This window comes from Chinchilla lanigera, unplaced genomic scaffold, assembly GCF_000276665.1.
Source record: "Chinchilla lanigera isolate Chin_1 unplaced genomic scaffold, ChiLan1.0 scaffold00120, whole genome shotgun sequence".
NCBI classification, from domain to species: domain Eukaryota; kingdom Metazoa; phylum Chordata; class Mammalia; order Rodentia; family Chinchillidae; genus Chinchilla; species Chinchilla lanigera.
This window is the reverse complement of record NW_004955521.1, coordinates 1,508,631-1,519,059: the sequence shown is the minus strand read 5'-3', so window position 1 is coordinate 1,519,059 and position 10,429 is coordinate 1,508,631. Positions and strand designations below refer to the sequence as shown.

The following is a 10,429-nucleotide window of genomic DNA, read 5'->3' as shown; positions in this document are numbered from 1 at the left end:
ATGAGTGACATTTTGACTGAAATACATGACATATTTAGATATGCTATTATCATTCAAAATGGCCATCGTTTATTTAAGGAGTAGGTGGGGGAGGAAAACTGTACTGAATAATTTTGTCTCATTACTGGTATCAGATTGAAGTATGCTTGATTTAAATGGATTTGAAGTTAATGAATACAACAAACTGCTATAAAGTTCCACCCTTCCATCTCAAAACGATAACACGGGGGAACCATATTCATGAGAACCAAGTTGGGGGAGAAGAAAGATAATTGATCTAGGCAAAAACACTTTAAGGGAAAGGACAAGAAAAGAAACCTGAGTACCTGTGTAAAATGAGTGCTCCCTAAACTTTACTCTTAGAAGTGCTAGATTTGGATGGGATTATAATTAGGTACATTGTGAGGTATTTGTTATATCACTTAATACTTTTTAAATGGAAGTAAACTCAAGCCCTGGAAAGTCTGCTCAGCTTTCCTAAAAATTACAAGTTACTTTAATTAAAAAAAAAAAAAAAAGACATCAGTAAAACTACTTTAAACAGATATATGATAATTTTTTTTAAATTCCTCTGTGTAAATTCAAAGGTAAACTTTTCAAGATAGACAGCTATGTGGATTTCGGTGTTTGAAATTCAAAGAAACTCTTGGCAATCTTATGGTGCCTCATGGTTCTATAATGGCTCAGTTAAGAGACAGAAGAAAGTCCTTGAAAACTTCCGATTTCTACATTGAAAAATTGAAGACTGGAAATTTGACAAAAGAAGAAAGCTATTATCTAAATATAACAAAATAATATTATAACATTTATTTTCAAGAGATAACTTTCAAAAACTGTTTACTATTTGGATAAATTCACAGTAGAAGATAGTACTCAAATATGTCATGTCAGATTAGATTTTGAGTCCGTTTACAGGCGGAAATTCATTACTGTTTTTCTATTCATTCAACAAATATATGTCAAACACGATTGTAGGCTCTGGGGATAAGAGAGTAAAACAAACAAGATCCCCTTCTCATAGAACTTAATCAACTGTTTTTCATTGGCACTTATGCTAGCAACATGATCACACGTTAATTTCAAAAAGGATTTGGGATGCACTGTCTCTAAACAGTGTTAAAATTTTCAACAGGAAGATAACAAAAAGTAATCAAATATCTTTTTAATGTGGCCCAGTTGAATAAACATCATTCTGATATGTTCATATTCCTTGAGAGAAAGAACAGAAACCAGTGTGTTAATAAATGCTGCATGGATGGCGGCAAACTTCTACAGTCCGTATCTTTATTTAGTCAAAATGTTATGTAAATAAAAAGCATTGGAATGACTGACAAAATACATGGCTCTGAAACACCTTTACAAAATGTGTCATTGTATTCATGGGAATTGGTTTGAGTTTTGCAGAAGTCTAGGCCTATGTTCCTTCCTTCTCTCTTCCCTTGTCCCAGCCTCCCTCCCTCTCTCCCTTCCTTCCAGCTTGTTTGCTTTTCTGCCTTCTTGCTTCTTTTCTTCAAGTTCACCTCTTACTTCCTAATGAAGTAATCCTTTTGGTTCGTCAGGCTTCTTCTAACACAGGGGCTTAGTACTGCATCTTTCCTTTCCCTCTTTTCTTCACTTTCCCTCTCTCTTCATACTTCTATAAGAGATACAGGGTTTTACACAGTTAACATACTGTACTTGCTCTCTTTCCCAACAACACTGAAAAGTCACCTGTTTGGAGTCATTTTAACCTTTAAGCCTTTCCCAAAGCATCACTGTGAAACCTTCTCTTCTCTTCTAGTCCAACGAATGACTTCTTTTCATATTATTAAAAAAGAGTTTCTGAAGTAAAATAGATTTTTTGCAGTGTAGCAAAGAATGACTGGTGATTTTCTCATGTGCAGTCTGAACGATGCAATTTCACAGTGACTTTTTTTGACCTATACCTAATTATGAATTTCTCTACCCATATAAGAATTACATTTGTAGCTGTAAGTGGTGGTGCACAGCTACAATTCCAGCTAGAGAATGAGGCAAGAGGAACACAAGTTCAAGGCCAGCCTGGGTAACTTAGGAAGATTTTTGTCTCAAAAAACAAAATAACAAAGAACTAGGGAAAGAATTAATTGTTAGAACATTTGCCTAGCATGTGCAAGGCTCTGATTTGAACCCTCAGTACCACATACAAATATATTTCTGTCACCATCCATCACTGCTGCAGATGTAATTCTAACAATTTTATAAAGTTAGGTCTTTTATTTATTGGACAATAAATTACTAAGTCTTCACCACAAATTTATTGAAGATACCCCTAGGACCTAGGTATACGGTAATGAGCAAAATCAATAAATTTTATAACTTACTATAATTTATATTTACCAATTTTTAAAGTATGATATGTTTCTGGCTAATATTAGGATAATCCAGTAATGTCAATATTAAAGAGTCTAGCCAACAAGTTATCACTGCTTTTGCCACTTCTTATTTCGAACACTCACAATTTTTATAATAGAATAAGCAGTTTATATCTGTAAAAATTTATAGACTACAATATTTTATGATCACAAGCAAAATTATAAGAGGATCTCTCAAACATCTAGCCTAATACATCTGCAATAACTATAATATCCAAGTGAACGTCCTTAAGAATTTCATGCACTAAACTGACCGTATCATGATTTCAACATATAATTAGGATAATAACTTTAATGTTCTCAAACCACAAGGAGTATTATGTGGAATTAGGACATTACTTTTCTTTAGACATAATATTTCCTTCCTTTCACTACTCCAAATATCTTTCAGTGTGAATCTGGGTTAAGAATATAAGTGATGAGCTTCCCAAAGGCTGACAAAATGACCCCTTAAGAGTAGAAGATTAACATGGACAGGCTTTAGGTAGGGTGAAGGCTAAAATGTAGTCCAAATTTTTCCCTAAGTTAACATATTTTATAAACTATGCAAATGTTTATCATATTCATACAGTTTCACATTTGTCTTAAGTAAAAGTCATGCTTTAATTTCCTACCATTGATTGCTATTGTCTCTAGTCCAGTTTCCTGGCCCAGCTGCATGTTCTCAAGGCCTATATAAACTCCAATTTGAGAATCACTGGAGTAGCTTAAAACAAGTACTAAGAAGCCCTGAGCACTCATTGGTACTAAATTGTTCAAGTTATCCAGTTTCAGCTTTTCTCATGTGTTACAAGGTAGTAAGGCCTCACAGTCTTCACACAGTTGCTGAAAAAATCAAAAGAGGATCAGTAATATAACTGGTTTATTCAACAATCTCAACTTTTATCAGGTGCAAATATGAAAAGTTTACCATTTTTCTCCAATTACCCCTTTCAAGTATGTTCCACTGTATCTCGTTTTTCCATCCCTAATGATAGCTTGGTCAGATTCCGTAGGTTTCTGATCATTTTCTGCTATTAAAATGTCAGTTCAGTCCAATTTAATCTGATTTAACATTCTACTCATATTGATCTGAAACATCATCTTGCATTTCCCTAATTCGAACAGAGTTTCCACCTAAGGGACTTGGACTGGGGAGAGAACGGAATCAGTTTTCATTTCCTCTTCTCTGTGGTAGCCTTCTCCTCCAATGAGCTGTGAGCAGATATAGAGGAAGATTCGATGTCCTTGACTTAAGAGATGCCTGTATAGTCTTTTTTCTTGCTCTTTCTCCATTTTAGATTCTGCCATCTCTGATGCCTCTGCATGGCTCCCAACTAAAGCTTCCTTCTTAGAAGTTATTTTTGATATGAAGTTAGGGAAGGGCTTCCCAAAGCCACATATTCCACCCTGAGAGACCCACCTCACTTTGTCATTTCTGGCTCCTACTAAACTATTCCCGAGACCACATGAGTTTCCATCTTGTACTTTTCACTCTTCAGCACTTGGCTGCTGCAGATTCTTCACCTGGTAACACGTCTTCTTGCACACCAAGATGGTTCAGTCAAAGGGATCTGCCATTGCATTCTTTGAATCTACAGGGATAGAACACATTTTACCATAAGAAAAAAATGGATTCAGGTTGCTAATAAATCAACAGTTTTCTGTCTCTCTGTCGGGAGCAGCTGAAGCTGGAAACCACTTTAGTCCTGAGAAAAACATCTTGCCTGAGACAATTCCATTTATGAGTCACTAGGCAATCCAGTGTGCATGATACTAACTTTGTGAAAAGTATAAATAAATGCCCCTACTGTTATTCACATTCTGTTCTCCCATCCAGAAAGACGGCTCCACCTGACCTCAGCTTTCACCTTTTGTCTTATTTTCTAAATTCCCTTGCCATTTTTCCCCAGGACCATTGAGAGTTGTGCTAGATGCAACATCTCTCTTTCTTTCTCTGAAACACATGCACGCACACACACACACACACACACACACACACACACCTCTGTTTCTTCCTACATAAGTGTCCATGTGATCTGAGGTCAGAAAATCCATCCATCTCTGAAAGGGCCCCTAGACCCACTCCCTTTTATTTGGTTTAAGATGAGGAGGAGAAGCACGTCTTCTAAACAGAAAGGGTCTCAAGTTTATCACTCACCACTCTTCGGCTCATCACATGCGAATGTAAAGCGACGAGGTAGTCCGACTGATGGTTATGCATAGAAAAATAACTGTCCTTACTTCTTACCAAGCCTGGGAGAAAGATCTGAGTTTCCTTTTCCTTGCATGCTTTTTAGAATTATGGGGACATGGCATCTTGTTGCCATTTCTAGGGTCACAAGTAACAACACCACGGCAGCAGATTGAGTTTCTCTTCAACATCCTATTAAGCTGTCAATGCTTGCTAGAACCTGCTTGAAATGTACACACTTGTGCAAATACAAAGTATTATGTTGGCAGCAGAAGCACAAGCCATGCCCCAGGAAGAACAGCTTTGTGGTTTCTGTAACTGTCAAGGAACAGTAACTTAGCACTTTCCCTGTGAGATGGTGTCAGCTGGGAAGCGCCTTTGCTAATCACCTCGGGTTACAGGTGAGACACTGCGGGGGGCAGGGGAGGGCTTTCCTCTTCCTTGTACCCAGGCTGTATATTTAGAACCTTCCTTTGAATTCAAGGAAGACACAGAATACTGCCCATTGTCACTTATTTATGTGTTTATAACACATAAATAGAGGAACACACAGAGAAGTAATAGTTTTTTGCCCTAAATCCTTACCAGCATTTATTATTTTGGCATTTTTTTTATTTTAAAGAGAATAAAGATAATTTCAAAAATTAGAAATGATACAGAGTGTCACTAAACAAGATGACAGGAATTCAACAATGGTTGTTACATTGCATATTGCTGTCTTCAAATTAGTTGTTTAGATTACCAGATATAAGCATGCAAAATTGGTCAAAACAAAGTTTTGTACCTCTCCAATGTACTTGTAATATTAGCAGTCATTAGAGGCCTGTGTTGGATATATCTTGGTAGTACAGAAGGTTCTGTGTTATTATTCAGTGGGTTCAGACTTCTCTGTACTAAAACATCACCAGAAGCCTGTGGAATTTCTCCACTACATGCCTAAGCATGCTGGCACTATTTCTTCCTCCACTATTGGCTTCAGTGTGTGAAAAGGAAGCTGTTCAGAGTGAAAAAAAGGATGCACAGCAAACATGATGCAATAGGTGAATCAAAGTCTCACAATGTCACAGTGTTTCTCAGTGTCAATGTGACAATGGCGAATCTTTCATTCTGGCATTTTAGTTCCATCTTCTACTCCAAAAAAAACCCTCTCAAAACCAACCAAACAAACGCAAAAGCCCCACTGCTTCTAGCATATGGTCACCCTACCAATGGCATAGTCTTTTCAAAGCAAAACTGTTGTCCCCGCCATATACTAAGTGTTCTGGAACAGTGCTGGAGTTATCACAAAAAGCAAATACTGGGGGGAGGCCTTGCCAGGTTTTACTTTGCTGGTCACCAATAACTCTAATAGCCAAGCCAACTGGGCCCCTTGAAATCTAGTGATTTTGTTGATTCGTGTAAAATTAGCAGTGTCCAAATCTGTGCAAAGGATGATAAATTGGGGCTTCCAGTCTCACTTTCATAAATATTCCATAGGGCTGGACCCTGCTTCTGGCCCCTCCCCACAGGTCTGCCAAGGAATGGAATGTGAGTCCCCACCACACTCTAGGGTTTGTTCCTTTCCTTCCCAGTTTTAGGCAGGCTTATCTCTTTTCCTTACTACTGTCTTTTCTCAGCCCTTCAGAAACACCTATTATAACCACTGCAGTGAATTGGGGCTTGAGGTAACTCGCATATATGCAGTGTTGTTATTCTTTTAAACTGAAATTCATTATCAGCATTTAAAAATTAGATGATCCGTATTGTCTGTACTGTTCTTTTGCTATGTTGTAAAATGTTGTCTGTCTGTTAATGTTTTCCTCCTTTTATTTTTAAAATTAAAAAAAAAATTAGATGAGTTCACACAGGAATTATAAGTCTAGCTTCTTATAAAAATTTAGAAAATCTGGCTTTTACTGCCTAGCAATAACTAGGTGGAGCAGGGAAGGGCTGCCTCTGTAGACAGCTGTGGTGCTCTATTTTCACTCAGCCTGGCCCAGCCTATGTCATGTCCTGCACCTATTTGACCTGCAGGTGTGTTTCACTCTGCAGTGTTCTACTGCAGACTTTCATAAAAGCCAGGGACAGAGGAGTGATTTAGGGATATCACAGTAGAGCAAAAATATAGGCCAATGTGAGGGAATATAAAGAATCCAGTCACCTCTGGAGAAATATAAAAAAAAGAACAAATTTCAAAACAATACCACAGTAAGTGATCTCTCCTCACTCATAATAAAAACAGCTGTCACATTCAAAGACTTCCTCCTGGCCTACACTCCTCCTAGAAGTGACGGATTTTAATCTTTACAAAATCCGTATGAAGCAAAGCCTATTATTTTACAAATGGAAAAGCTGCGGTTCAGAGAGAAATTCGTTGGCCAGTTCACAAAGATAGTAATCCAAATACTGTATGTTATGACTTTCCAATTCTCTCTTACAATAGATGAGTGGTACTTCCTTAAAGGATTAAGGATTGCCAGGTTTAATTATATCAGGTCCTGGATTGAAAGGACTAAGTCATCTATGCGATGAGTACTACTTGCAACTTTCATTCTCATTTCTTCTTTCAAATGGAGGCTATTTTTTAAGCACCTGAAGGTCCGGGTCTGGCACCATGCTTTGAAAAATGGCAATTATTCAGTAAATATGTTAGTTTCATTAGTCCTAGAGCATGACTTATATTTCACTAAATGTGTGTATGTGTGAGTCTGCATGTACAGGAGAAAAGGTAGAAGAAGATATAGCCCATGATCTCTTCTGTTGTGGGCCACAGAAGTTGTTGCAAAGAAAAAACAGAGAAATACATCAAAGTAAAGTGTTTTCCAAAACATGGAACAGCTATGGGAAGATAAAGACTTAAGCCAAAATGCTTTATTTTGTTTTGGAATTTTTTGGTAGAAAGAGAAATAGAAAGCTATCTAATATGGTTAGCTATTAGGGTGACTAGTGGATTCAGTACCTGTCAGTTTGAATTTGCATGCTTGTATGTTTACAGTGTAATGAATCTCACATTGTCCAGCATCTTATTTGCATATTGTATATGTTATTAGTGTTTGCTTATTATTGTGAACCAGTAATTTGTACTTCATAAACGTATAATAAAATTTTCCCTCATGAGTTTAAGCTAAAATGTGATCATTTATGCTAGAACTGAAATTACTGCTGTTTAATATAGCATATGAGAGAAAATTAGATTTCAGGACAACAGATATAGATGGTGATGGAACTATAATTCCATTTCTAGATAGGAAATTTCACATCATTAATTTGTACAGTCTCTAACAAAACACCATGCAAACTAACTTGATGACTTTTCAATAGCTCTGATGTGATTTTATTTACTTATTAGTGTATATTAGTAATCAGAATACTTAGGTTTGTTTTGGGAAATTAGTACATGAAAACACATGAATGTAATGTATCTTGATCATTTTTAATCCAGTTACCCTTCTCTTCCTTTCCTACCCCCCACCTCCCAAAGTCTACCTTCTAGTTTCTTGTTGATAAAATGATTTTAGAAATAATAATATTTGGAAAAGAAATCCTGAAAGACAGAACTATGTCAAAATTTTACTATGTTAAAAAGCCCTGCACTTTTCCCTTCCCACCTGCCATGCTGGGGATTAAACCTAGGGCCTCACACATACTAGACAAGGCCTCTACCATTTTAGTTCATCTTAGTGACTTGAGATTATTCTCTGGCATGAAGTAATGGTTTATAATCTAGGATATACCTTTATGGATAGTTTAAAGCAAACTCCTGGTTCTTTTACAGCCACTACCTCAGGTCTGTGATAGTTATATAAAAAGATAATGAATAAATGGCACTCCACTTAAACTCTAAGAAGTCATGTATGCTATTATTTGATACCTAAAACTGAGGCTTAAAGAGGTGAAATGATTTGTCTAAGGCAACCCAGCATGTCGATGGCAAAGGTAGGTTCAAAACCCTAATCTCATGGGTTAACGCTTTCCAACAGAGACATTTAATCTCATTGCTTGAGCCTATAGGTCATTGCTAAGTACTTGCTTTTTTCTTTTTTTTTTTTTTGTGCGGTACCAGGGATCAAACTCATGACCGTGCACTTGCCAAGCAGGCGCTTATGCCACTGAGCTACATCCCCAGCCCCCAAAGTACTTTCTATTTTGCTTGTTATTGATTTGTTTCCTAATCTTTAGGTTTTGTCAATATGAACATATTTGTTAGATCTCTCAATAGAGGATATGTTCAATGACAGCACTGGTATTGTAACAAGGAAATGTAGGGTACATTAAACTCTATCAGATCCAGGACCTGATTCTTCAATAAAGAATTTTAGGGAGGAAAAAGTAAGAATGGGTACTTACAAATAAAAAGAAATGATATATGCCAGCCAAAGGCATTGTGATTTGGAGTTGGTTCTAGTCCTGGTTTGAACAAACCAAGGGAAAAAAAGAAAATCATAGGAAACCGGAAAAGTTTGAATAATTAAGAAATTATTGTTAATTTTTCAAGTATCAAAGAATAGTGGTTAAATATTATTATTTCAAGAGTTTTAAAAAGGTTTCTATCCTTTAGAGGTACAGATCAAAAGAGATAATGTAACGTTAGGGATTTCCTTCAAAATAATGCAACAGATGAAGATGATTGGTCTTGGTAAGTGTTGAACCTGAGTTCTGAGTACTCCGAGGTTGATTATATTTTTCTATCTTTTAAGTTTGTTTGGTATATTTCACAAAAGAATACAATGTTCAATGAGGAACACAAAGTACTACAGTCCCATCTCCACATCCTCTTCTCTTGTTTTGAGCACAGAGGAGAAAAAAGAAGAAAAAGAACAAGGAGGAGGAGGAGGAGGAGGAGGGGAAGGGGAAGAGGAAGGAGAAGGCAAAGGACATAAAAAGGGCCAGAGAGATTATGTTGTTTTCAAAACAACTTCTAGGTTTTCAGACCAAAAAACAGTGGACTTGGGTTCACTACCTCGTGCTATCCCAACTCACTTGCTTTGATGCTCTCGTCACTGGTTGTGAATTACTGGTTTTCAAAGCAGAACTATTACAAAATTTAACGTTTAAAATACCCATAACCGCTCCAACTGATCTGGTTTTCTGGGTCTTAAGCTAAATAATCTTCAAAAGATTTCTAATCTGCCCTAAAATACAACCTTAGGAGACCTTAAAGCGAAAATATAAGTTGACGGTATTTCGACGCCTGAACTTTCGGTCTTGGCTTTGCGGCTCACTCTGTGACAGTCGCCGAGAAGCCACCCCTGCTCCTGCAACGTGACGATGTCGCTGGGGATTTCTGGGTTACAAGAAATCTGGGGGAGTCCGGGACTGCAGTGACCTCACCTCACCTCACCTCGCGGTACTGAAGGACGCGTCCTCGCAGGTCAGCGCCAGGACGGCGAAGGGCTTTCAGAGTTTAGAATTGAACCAGTTTTCTGTGATTTAACTTTTCAGTAACATTTACACTCCACGCCTGGGAAAAGCTCGTGTTTTGAAAACTTAGCATCGCTGTATTTCTCAGGCGATGGAAGGTCTTGGAAGAGAGCATACAATACTCCCCGCCCTCCTCCGCAGGCGGTAGTGCGCCTGCGCGGCGCGCTCCGTACACCCCCCCCCCCTGGCTTTCCCGATCCGGCGAGCAGGGGGCGCTGTGCAGTAATGAACGAGTCCGCTCCCGGAACAGAACGTGAGAGGGCGGGAGGTGCAGCGGGCCGAGGGCCGTTCTATCTGCGCCGGCCCTGCTCTCTATCACCCTTTGTCCTCCAGCTTCCCCGGCCCGGGCCAGCGGGCCTGGTTGCTACGCGGAAGAGGGGCGCGGCGGCGTGGGGTCGGCTGTCCCGGCGTTTGAAAAGCGGCTGAACCGGCGGCAAAAGGTCTTTAGGCGGCGGGCTTGCCT

General features: G+C 38.4%; 1 long non-coding RNA gene across 2 annotated transcripts; it reads right to left on the bottom strand.

Annotated features, from left to right (window-relative positions):
• Positions 1–3,238: 3,238 nt before the first annotated feature.
• LOC102010191 lies at positions 3,239–10,423 on the bottom strand. Of its 2 annotated transcripts, none has more exons than XR_264602.2 (2): positions 9,877–10,423; positions 3,239–3,967 (listed from the first exon to the last, which is right to left on the bottom strand). It is a non-coding gene; the product is annotated as an uncharacterized LOC102010191 (long non-coding RNA). The 2 variants fall into 2 exon arrangements; XR_264600.2 differs by having other exon boundaries at positions 9,887–10,423.
• Between the last annotated feature and the right edge of the window lie 6 nt (positions 10,424–10,429).